Raw genomic sequence first — 12,998 nt, 5'->3', positions numbered from 1 at the left:
GACACCCTGCATACAAGAAAATTAACAAATTCTGCATACCATGGAGCCTAGGAGAATGCAAGTAATTGCTGATCAGGAAATGAATCATCAATTGGCAAATCTTCGAAGTCCCCTGTGTACTCCAATTTTAGTATGGAAAGATGGTCAGCTACTATATTTTCAAATCCTTTTTTGTCCTTGATTTCAAGGTTAAATTCTTACAGGAGTAGAATCCATTGAATCAGTCCTGGTTTTACTTCCTTCTTGTTCAAAAGGTATCAGATTGCAGCATGATCTGTGAATATAATGACTTTTGACCCAATAAGGTAAGATCTGAACTTGTCCATTGCAAACACCACTACTAGGAATTCCTTCTCTATGGTGGCATAATTGATTTGCACATCATTTAAAGGAGCAAAAGCATGAAAAACACAAGTTTAGATCATTAAAATTCAAAAATTTTCATCTAGGGTCACATGCATCATGCAAGATTCATTTTTATCTATTTGATTTCAATGATAAACAGTATATTAAAACTCTTTTAATATATTTTTGGATCTACATTTGCCATTTAAGATTTTAAAATTAATCAGATTAATTTTAAGAACCCTAGATTAGATCAAAACAAGTGCATTAACCTCTTGATGCACTGCAGTGTGTTTGGCACCTTTGGGAGGCGTCTTTAGGACACTAGATGTTGTCCCTCTAGCTTGTTCACACCAAGATCACCTATGGCAGCCCTTGAACAACTTCTAAAGCTTTTTCTATGAATTAGAAAATCAAGTTTTGCCTTTTGAGATATTAGAGATGTAAACAGAACACTAGAAACAATTTCTAGCATTTTTAATTCAAGAGATTGTTTGCTAATCTCTTTGAATTGATGAGAGATGAAGAAGAAGAGAAGGGAGAGGTCTCCAAGGTGGTGGCACGAAGAGAAAGGCAGCATCTTGTTATGTTTTTCTTTTCATAATAACACTTATATAGCTAGGTCATCACTTAAAACCCTTGCCACATGTCACCTTCTGATTGACTCTAGGTTTAATTGACCCAATCACATTGTGCCAAGTGTCAAACCTATATTTAATCTTAATTTTAATCATCTTACATGATTAAAAGACATTTGGCAAGCTTATGTGTAGTGCCATGTGTCACCATCTCATGGTGCCACATGTCAACCTGTTAAATGACTAAAATACCCCTGTGTCTTAATTTTGAGTTCTCAACCCAAAATAATTATTTCTCTTCTTCTAATCAACTTATATCAAATATAAATTAATTAATTAATCTCTATTAATTAATTTTTCATTAATTAAATTCATATTTAAATACTTTAAATATAAATTTAATTTATACTATACATCCAATAACCTAGATTTGGTTTCAAGCCATGCTAGGGACTTTGCAATCTAATTGCAAACCAAACCTATTTAATTAATCAATTAAACTCTTTAATTAATTAATTAAATCATATTTAATTTAGTGATTACTTGTGTATGTGTGTGACTTACTAGGCTCATCACTAATTGACAATGAGACATAATATCAACTCTTAATATCATCAGAACTCTTTTTTACCATAAATGTTTTCTCTAAATCATTTTATGCACCTCATAGATCATGGTTAACACCTAGCATAGCATACCATAGCCACCCAATTAGTAATAAGTTTTACCTTAAATGAACCTATAATCATATGTTACCTTGCACTAGAATCTCTCTGTTACAAAATCCCAATTCGAGCTGGAGTCATGGTTTATGTCAAACCCCATTTGCTATGAATATTATGTTCTCTTTTAATTCCAGTTCTTGATTAAAAGATTTTCTCATCAGAAACTCTTTTCTGATTAAATCTATCTGTCCTGGCCAGGAACTTGAAACATTAAGAACAATTAAATGAACATAGGATTTTATCTCTATTTACTTAGAGGAACAGATTCCATATTGATCAACACTTACCTCCATATATAACTAGTAGGAGCCAACACATGCCTATGTACCCATACACAGTACAAGTATGAAAGCAGTATCAAACTCAAACCACCTATATACAAGATAACTGTGCGATCTTAGGTCTAAAGATTATATGCACTGATATGATTTGTGATAATGCATTGACAAGAGTAAACTCCATGTGCTTGTCATAAATGTCACTGGTTTAGCCTACTTATCATGTATAAGTGCCTATCATGTTTGTTATATGGCATGAGACTCACTATTCCATCTTATTTATATCTCATATAAATAACTTGGGAATAAACATGAATACAATCCTACTAGATAAGTGATGTCCTTATTGTGAAGTATTATTGATTGTGAACCTATTTATGATACTTTGTGCTAGAAATACTATCACTTATATTCTTAACAACTTAAAAATAGAATTTATGTAAATGAAAAAGTGAAAATGCCTTTTATTAATAAAAGATGTACAAGATATATACTAAATGATATGCTTTAGGTCATACTACTAACAATCTCCTACTAGCACTAGAGCCATTCATTACAATATCTTAGACCCATCTTCTTAAGATGTCGGTCTAGCTGAGTCTGTGACATAGGCTTAGTGATTGGATCAGCTGGATTTTTAGCTGATGCTATTTTATACATGGCTACATTGCCTCGCCCAACTATTTCTCTGATAATATAGTAGCGCCTTTCTATGTGTTTTGATTTTTGGTGAGACCAGGGTTCCTTAGCTTGTATGATTACTCCATTGTTGTCACAGTGAAGTGGAACTACTGACTCAATGGAAGGAACTACTGCAAGTTTTGTCACAAACTTCTTTATCCAAACAGCTTCCTTTACAGCATCTGATGCAGTAATATACTCAACCTCGGTAGTGGAATCTGTAGTCGTACTCTATTTGGAACTCTTCCAACTGACTGCACCTCCATTATAAACGAACATATCCAGAGGTAGACTTTCTATCATCGATATCTGATTGGAAATCAGAATCAGTATAACGATCCAATTGCAAGTCTCCACCTCCATATATCAAGAATAAATCCTTAGTTCTTCTCAAGTGCTTAAGGATATTCTTGACAACTATCCAGTGTTCCAAACCTAGTTGGATTGATACCTGCTAGTTAAATTAATAGCATATGCGATATCCGGCCTAGTACACAACATTGCATACATCAAACTTCCAATAGCCGAAGCACATGGAATCCTGGCTATTTTATCTCTTTCTTCAGGTGTCTTAGGAGACATCTCTTTAGAAAGGTGGATATCATGTCTCACTGGTAACAATCCTCTCTTGGAATCAAGCATGTTAAACCTCTTTAACACCTTTTCAATGTATAGACATTAGGATAAACCAATTATTCTTTTCACTCTATCTCTATAGATGCGAATCCCAAGAATATAGGTTGCCTCCCCTAAGTCTTTCATGGAGAATGTATTTGACAACCATATCTTTATAGTTGTCAACATACCTATGTCATTACCCATCAATAGTATGTCATCCATATATAAGATAAGGAAAGTGATAGTACTGTCACTAACTTTCTTATATACACATGGCTCATCCTCATTTTTTATAAAACCAAATGATTTAATGGCTTCATCAAAATGGATGTTCCAACTCCTCGAAGCTTGTTTCAACCCATAAATGGATCGCTTTAGCTTGCATATCTTGGAACCATCTTGGGATTCAAAGCCCCTAGGTTGTTCCATGAAAATGTTTTCTTCAATGTATCCATTGAGAAAAGCTGTTTTGACATCCATCTACCAAATCTCATAATCATAGTATGCAGCTATTGCTAATAGAATCCTAATTGATTTAAGCATGGTAACAGGCAAGAAAGTCTCCTCATAGTCGATTCATTGCCTTTAGCGAAACCCTTTCGCTACTATCCTTGCCTTATAGGTCTCTACCTTTCCATCAGAAGCAATTTTCTTCTTAAAAACCCATTTATTCCCTATAGGTACAATACCTTCAGGTGAGTCAACAAGATCCCAAACTTGATTCTTATACATGGAATCAATTTGATATAGCTTCTTCATAGGCAAGTGGATCATCTCCATGATCTACTTCTTCATGAGTAGACAACTCTTGCTCTTCTTCATGAAGGAAACCATATCTCACTGGTGGGGGAGATACTCGGGTTGTTCTACGAGGAACTGTTGTAGATGTATCATCAATAGGCGTAGGTTGACTAGATGGATCTATATCCATCTGATCTTTCAGTTGGTCAGAATTCTCTAATTCTAACTCTATTTGCCTTCCTTTGCCTCCTTTTTGAACAAACTATTATTCAAGAAATATGGCATCTCTACTTATCGCAACCTTTTGTGATGTAGGCAAATAAAAATAATATCCAAAACTATCTTTTGGATATCCAATAAATCGACCATTTTCTGATCTGGTTTCCAATTTATCAGTGTTCAACTTTTTGATATAAGCTGGATAACCCCAAATCTTAACATGCTTAAGACTTAGTTTTCTTCCAAGCCATATCTCATAAGGTGTGGAAGATACTGATTTTGATGGAATCCTATTCAGAACATTCAAAGCTGATTCTAATGCAAATCCCCAAAAGGAGATTGACATACTAGTATAGCTAATCATACTACGTACCATATCCAATAGGGTATGATTTCTCCTTTCAGATACACCATTTAGCTATGGTGTTCCTGGAGGAGTCAGCTAGGAAACAATGCCATGCTCTCTCAAGTATTCATCAAATTCAGCACTCAAGTATTCATCAAATTAAGCACTCAAGTATTCACCTCCATGATTTGATCGAAGAGATTTAATACTTTTTCCTGTTTGATTATCTACTTTAGATTTAAATTCTTTGAACTTTTCAAAGGATTCATATTTGTATTTCATCAAATATAAATACCCAAACCTTGATTTATCATCAGTAAAGGTAATAAAATAATGAAAACCACCTCTAGCCATTTCTTTAAATGGACCACATACATCACTATGTATTAGCTCCAAAATATTTTCAGCTCTTAACCCTTGTCCAACAAAGGGTGATCTAGTCATTTTGCCTTAAAGGCAGGATTCACAAGTTGGAGTAGGTTCAGAACACAATGAGGATAAAATCCCCATTTTCTCTAGTTTTGCAATCCTATCTTTTGCAACATGACCTAACCTTAAGTGCCAAATATATTTTGAACTTGAGTTGATTTTCACCATAGCATTGCATTCATTTAAATTTCTTGCATTCAATTTGTGTTTGTCATTATTATCCAAATAATAAAGACCATCATTCATATAACCCGAACCAACATATTTATTTCCAAAATAAATATTGCAAATATCATATGTGAACTAAAATTTATAACCATTTCTAGTCAAACTAGATATAGAAATAATGTTCTTAAAAGCATAAGGTACATATAAAATATTATCCAAACACAAAACATGTCTAGACATATAAAAAGATTTAGATCCTATGCCTAAAGCTTCAACAGTTGAGCCATTGCTAATCCGAACTCTAACATCTGGAGAACGCAAGCTACTACTATTTGCTAGTTCCTGCATATCATAAGAAATGTGAGAACTGGCACCAGTATCTAAAACCCAAGCTATAGATGAACTATGAGTATCATTAGAATCTAAATAACAAGATATGGACACACCTTTCTAAGGTCTATCCTTCTTGTCCTTCAGAGAAGCAAGATACTCTGAGCAGTTCCTTTTCCAGTGCCCATCCTTTTTGCAGTGGAAACACTTTCCTTTGCCTCCATCAGTTTTAGTCTTCCCTTTTTGTTTAGCTATTTTCTTGGAAGGACCAGGAATTTGAGGTTTGTTTTTCTTATTGCCCTTCTTCTTGTTGGACTTTCTAGCAGAAGTAGATGCAATCAAAGCAACCTCTTTTCCTTTATTGCCCGTCATATTCTTTTGAGCAATAACTAGCATGTTGAGTAAACCAGCCAAGGTGTATTATTGTTTAGTCATTTGGAAATTTGTTACAAAATTCCCAAAAGACTCAGGAAGGAACTGAAGGTTCAAATCCGTCTGCAGCTGAAAATCCATATTAAAGTCAAGATGTTCCAGCTGCTCAATTAGCCGAATCATCTTGTGGACATGATCCCTAACATTCTGTGCCTCAAACATCCTCATGCGGAACAACTGCCTTGATATCTCATACCTAGCATTCTTGCTGTGCTCACCATACTACTCTTATAGGTGAAGGAAGATCTCACTCGCACTCTGTACGTTCTCATGCTGCTTCTGTAACTCATTACTCATGGAAACAAGCATGTAACACTTAGTTCTCATATCATGCTCCATCCACTTGTCCAAAGTTTCATGTTCCTTTTGAGTGGCCTCTGGAGGTAAGGGACCAGGAACATTTGAGTCTAGAACATATCCTATATGTTTAAGGTTTAGGACAAGTTACAAATTTCTTAGCCAATCAGAGAGATTAGGTCCTGTCAACCTATTGTGATTAAGTATGCTTGCAAGGATATTGGATGGTGGTGGTTGTCCTGTGCTCATTATTATCAAAAAATTAACTGCAGAAAATAACCAGATTAATTAGTAAATGTATCATGTAATTAACCAAAATTATTATGGTCTTTTAATCAAATTGGTCCTCCCACTAACTTAGCGAATCCTACATTCCAAAGTAGAAAATGGAAATCCTAGTTGGATGGATTTCTAGTGGGTGATTGAATTCTTATAATTCTATTAATCATCTTCAGGTACATCTATTATTGGAATTACAATAAACTATAAATGAGCAACTCTTTGCCCATCACATCTCATGCAAGGTTCAATCCTTTACCTAGCCCCTAATGTTCAAAATCTTAGGTACATCCATTATTGACTTATCTTGCATTAGTGAAATTGATCCCATTGAGCCAGTAATTATGCAAATAATTTTAATGTCCTTAGGTACATCCAAACCATTTACATATTTACAACATCTCATGCTTAACAATTATTCTTAAGAAAATCTCTTAAATTAATTGCATCATATGCAACTATTTAAAATTTCTTAAAATAATTGCTCCAACGGAGGGCCCATGTTATAATTACTTTAATTATAGCATTTCCAACTTAATCATTTGTTTGGAAGATTTTATAGTCATCCTAATTACTATTAAGGTCTCACTATGCACATTATCCATTTAGCATGCATATATCATATACTTGCATACATTCCCATACATCTCATGCATTTATGGATAAACAGTAAATATGGTATGATCATGGACTTTCTAAGGGATTCAATTCTGAGCCACCAAGAATTGAATCAGGTCATTTCTAGGTGCATTTCATTCATTCATTTTACAAGAGTTGCTGAAGGAGTACATAATCAACACTTGATCTTGAATTCCTCCCACTGGTCCCACCAATGCTCTTGACCTCCTTGATCTTCTTACAGTCGAATTACATAGTAATCCTTGGCATACCAAGGCGAATTTACAAGAACTAAATAAATGAAATTACAACCCAAAATTATTACAACCTTAATAATACATGCCCAAAATAAATTAAAATAAATTAATTAATTTACAATCCCAAAGAAACATAAAAGAAATAAATCCAATCACATTGGTCTTTTATAGTCCTTGATCATCCATCATGCATACCACTATTTAACAATTAAATAAAATATACATACTTAAATTAAATTGAATATTTCATATTTAACTTAAAAATCCAGATTTGAATATGATTCAAACAAATTTAAAAATTCAGATTTGAATCACATTCAACCAAATTTAAAAATTCAGATTTGAATCACATTCAAACAACCTTAAAAATTCAGATTTGAATCATATTCAAACAATTTTTAAAATTCAGATTTGAATCACATTCAAACAATTTTAAAAAAATCCAGATTTGAATATGATTCAAACAACTTTAAAAATTTAGATTTAAATCACATTCAAACAACTTTAAAAATTCAGATTTGAATCACATTCAAACAAATTTTAAAATTCAGATTTGAATCACATTCAAACAACTTTTAAAATTCAGATTTGAATCACATTTAAACAATTTTTAAAATTCTGATTTGAATCAAAATTTAATTGTGTGATTAAAAATCTAATTAAATAATTTAATTAGACATAGGATGAGCTTTTAGATCATAAAACAATTGCAAATTAATAATCCAAACCTTGCGCACACCATTGGAGGCCACAAAGTGTGCGCACCAATGGTGTTGGTCACCAAGTTGCCACCTTTCATTGCAACTAGCAATGGATCTATCATCTCATGATCATATCACACAATTAAATCATATAATCAATAATCTAAATGGAAAATATAGTGGCCCTGATACCAATTGAAGGAGCAGAAGCATGAAAAACACAAGTTTAGATCATTGAAATTCATAATTTTTCATCTAGGGTCACATGCATCATGCAAGATTCATTTTTATCTATTTGATTTCAATGATAAACAGAATATTAAAACTCTTTTAATATATTTTTGGATCTACATTTACCATTTAATATTTTTGAATTAATCAGATTAATTTTAAGAACCCTAGATTAGATCAAAATAAGTGCACTAATCTCTTGATGTACTGCAGTGTGATTGGCACCTTTGGGATGCGTCTTTAGGACACCAGATGTTGTCCCTCTAGCTTGTCCACACCAAGATCACCTATGACAGCCCTTGAACAGCTTCTAAAGCTTTTTTTTATGAATTAGAAAATCAAGTTTTGCCTTTTGAGAGATTAGAGATGTAAACAGAACACTAGAAACAATTTCTAGTACTTTTAATTCAAGAGATTATTTGCTAATCTCTTTGAATTGATGAGAGATGAAGAAGAAGAGAAGGGAGAGGTCTCCAAGGTAGTGGCACAAAGAGAAAGGCAGCAGCTTGTTATGTTTTTCTTTTCAAAACAACACTTATATAGCTAGGTCATCACTTAAAACCCTTGCCACATGTCACCTTATGATTGGCTCTAGGTTTAATTGACCCAACCACATTGTGCCAAGTGTCAAACCTATATTTAATCTTAATTTTAATCATCTTATATGATTAAAAGACATTTCACAAGCTTATGTGTAGTGCCATATGTCACCATCTCATAGTGCCACATGCCACCCTGTTAAATGGCCAAAATACCCCTGTGTCTTAATTTTGAGTTCTCAACCCAAAATAATTATTTCTCTTCTTCTAATCAACTTATATCAAATATAAATTAATTAATTAATCTCTATTAATTAATTTCTCATTAATTAAATTCATATTTAAATACCTTAAATATAAATTTAACTTATACTATACATCCAATAACCTAGATTTTGTTTCAAGCCATGCTAGGGACTTTACAATCTAATTGAAAATCAAACCTATTTAATTAATCAATTAAACTCTTTAATTAATTAATTAAATCGTATTTAATTTGGTGATTACTTGTGTATGTGTGTGACTTACTAGGGTCATCACTAATTGGCAATGAGACATGATATCAACTCTTAATATCATCAGAACTCTTTCTTACCATAAATGATTTCTCTAAATCATTTTATGCACCTCAAAGACCATGGCTAACACCTAGCATACCATGCCATGGCCACCTAATTAGTAATAAGGTTTACCTTAAATGAACCTATAATCATATGTTATCATGCACTAGAATCTCTATGCTACAAAATCCCAATTCGAGCTAGAGTCATGGTTTATGTCAAACCCCATTTGCTATGAATATTATGTTCTCTTTTAATTCCAATTCTTGATTAAAAGATTTTCTCATCAGAAACTCTTTTCTGATTAAATCTATCTGTCCTGGCTAGGAACTTGAAAGATCAAGAACAATTAAATGAACATAGGATTTTATCTCTATTTACTTAGAGAAACAAATTCCATCTTGATCAACACCTACCTCCATATATAACTAGTAGGAGCCAACACATGCCCATATACCCATACATAGTACAAGTATGAAAGCAGTATCAAACTCAAACCAACTATATACAAGATAACTGTGCTATCTCAGGTCTAAAGATTATATGCAATGATATGATTTATGACAATGCATTGATAAGAGTAAACTCCATGTGCTTGTCATAAATGTCACTGGTTTGGCCTACTTATCATGTATAAGTGCTTATCATGTTCGTTATATGGCATGAAACTCACCATTCAATCTTATTTATATCTCATATAAATAACTTGGGAACAAACATGAATACAATCTTACTGGATAAGTGATGTCCTTATTGTGAAGTATCCTCGATTTTGAACCTATTTATGATACTTTGTACTAGAAATACTGTCACTCATATTCTTAACAACTTAAGAATAGAATTTCTAACAAAATATCAATGGACCTTTTCTATTATACATAAATATATTATGTAAATGGAAAAGTGAAAATGCCTTTTATTAATAAAAGATGTACAAGATACATACTAAATGATATGCTTTAGGGTATACTACTAACATCATCAAGTGTCTTGCTAGCATAAAAAATAGCATGGAGCTTTTTATCTTTTCTTTGCCCTAGCACTGCTCCAACTGCAAAGTCACTCGCATCGCACATCACCTCGAATGGTTGCTCCCAATTTGGTGGCTGCATTATTGGTGCTGATATTAGGGCTTCTTTGATGCTGTTAAAGGAGACAAGGTAATTTTCATCAAAATCAAAGGGAACATCTTGACTTAACAAGTTGGTAAGTGGCTTGGCTATTTTGGAAAAGTCCTTGATGAATCTTCTATAGAATCTTGCATGTCCTAAAAAGCTTTGCACTCCTTTGACTGATGTTGGTGGTGGCATATTTTCAATGATCTCAATTTTTGCCTTATCAACTTTAATTCCTCTTTCTGATATCAAATGTGCTAGAACTATGCCTTCCCTTACCATGAAGTGGCATTTTTCCCAATTTAGGATCAGGTTTGATTCTTCACATCTTTACAACACCTTAGATAAATTAGCTAGGCAATCATTAAAAGTAGTTCCATAGATAGAAAAATCATCCATAAAAACTTCCATGATATCTTCAATATAATCAGAAAAGATAGCCATCATGCATCTTTGAAAGGTAGCAGGGGCATTACAAAGACTAAAAGGCATTCTCCTATATGCAAATGTTCCATCGGGACAAGTGAATGTTGTCTTTTCTTGGTCTTTTGGGTGAATAGGAATTTGAAAGAATCCCAAATACCTATCTAGATAACAGAAATAAGAGTGTTTCGTTAACCTTTCTAACATTTAGTCAATAAAGGGGGGAGGAAAATGGTCTTTTTTGGTAGCACTGTTCAATTTCCTATAATCTATGCACATTCACCAACCAGTGACTACTCTAGTAGGGATTAGTTCATTATTTGCATTTTGGATAACAATTGTCCCACCTTTCTTAGGAACTACATGTACTGGACTAACCCATTTACTATCAGAAATTGGGTATATGACACCTGCATCTAATAGTTTTAAAATTTCTTTCTTGACTACTTCTTTCATGTTTGGGTTAAGTCTTCTTTGGTGTTCAATAGTGGGTTTACTATTTCCTTCCATGGGTATCCTATGCATGCAAATCGAATGGTTGATTCCATTTAGGTCTTCTATTTTATACCCTGTGGCTTTGTTATGGATCCTAAGTTCTCTTAATAATTTTTCCTCTTCTAACTTAGATAGGCTAGCATTAATTATAATAGGATATTTAGAATTTGAGTCTAGAAATGCATACCTTAGTGAGGAGGGGAGAGGTTTAAGCTCTACCTGTTTGGCATTTTCCTGGAGCTTACCTTTGGTTTGTTCCTCCTTTAACTTCTCCATCTCGGAAGCCTTAGCTAAAGGTAGGGGTGGATGAGCTACTAACTGTTGTGCACAGGCTGCTATTTCTATATTCTCATCATCCACTGTGTGGCTACGCACAATACATGCTTCAAGAGGATCTTTAGGATGTGTTTTATGAAATCCCTCTTCAACTTGTTTGACAATTATATCAACCTTGAAGCATTTATCAGGTTCAAATTTGTATTTCATTATGTCGAACAAGTTGAACTCCACTTCTTTTTCTCCTACCTTAAGGGTTAGTCGCCCATTTTTGACGTCTTCGATGGCTCCGGCGATTGCCAAGAATGGTCTTCCCAAGACGATAGGGATTTGAACATCTTTTTCCATCTCAAGGACAACAAAGTCTACTGGAATGAAGAATTTGCCCACTTTGATAGGGATGTTCTCAAGTATACCCATAGGATATTTAACAGATCGATCAGCCAATTGTAATGAGATTGTCGTGGGCCTTAGTTCTCTGATCTCCAGCTTTTTACATATTGATAGACGTATTAAACTGACGCTTGCCCTAAGATCACAGAGGGCCTTGTCTATTTTCTTATTACCAATGAGGCAGGGTATGGAAAAGCTTCCTGGATCTTTCAACTTTGGAGGCAGTTTGTTTTGCAGTATGGCACTGCATTCCTCTGTTAGAGCTACTATTCCATAGTCTTCCAGCTTTCTTTTCTTTGACAAAATTTCCTTAAGAAATTTGGCATAGGATGGCATCTGAGAAAGTGCTTCAGTGAAGGGAATGTTGATATAAAGTTTCTATAAACTTCTAAAAACTTCCCAAATTGCTTGTCCAATTTGGCTTTCTGAAATCTCTGAGGAAAACGTAGGGGAGGCTAGTATGGCTCTAGTAATTTCTTTGTCTTCCCTGCTTCCTTTTCCTGATCTTTCTTAGCTTCTTCCTCCTTTTTCTCTACTTGGCCTTTAGATTTTTCTATGGTTTCCTCTATCGGTTCTACCTCTGGTTGTACTAGAGTTCTCCCACTCCTCAATGTAACTGCCTTACAATGCTCCCTTGGGTTCATTTTTGGTTGGCTAGTAGTTTGCTAGCAGCCTTACTTGAAGAACTTGCTTGCTGAGTGATTTGATTCTCTAGCATCTTGTTATGAGTAGCAAGTTGGTCCATTCTGGAAGTCAGCTATTTAATCAATTCATTTTGTTGTTGTTGAGCTACTAGGAATCCTTCCATCATGGATTCCATGGTCATCTTCAGTTCAGGTTGTTGAGGTTGAAGAGGTAGTGATGGTTGTGCAAAGTTCTAACATCTGTTCTGAAATCCAGGGGGTATTGGTGGTTTGTACCCTT

This window comes from Hevea brasiliensis, chromosome 2, assembly GCF_030052815.1.
Source record: "Hevea brasiliensis isolate MT/VB/25A 57/8 chromosome 2, ASM3005281v1, whole genome shotgun sequence".
NCBI classification, from domain to species: Eukaryota; Viridiplantae; Streptophyta; class Magnoliopsida; order Malpighiales; family Euphorbiaceae; genus Hevea; species Hevea brasiliensis.
The sequence above is the reverse complement of the archived record's forward strand: the minus strand, read 5'-3'. Positions refer to the sequence as shown.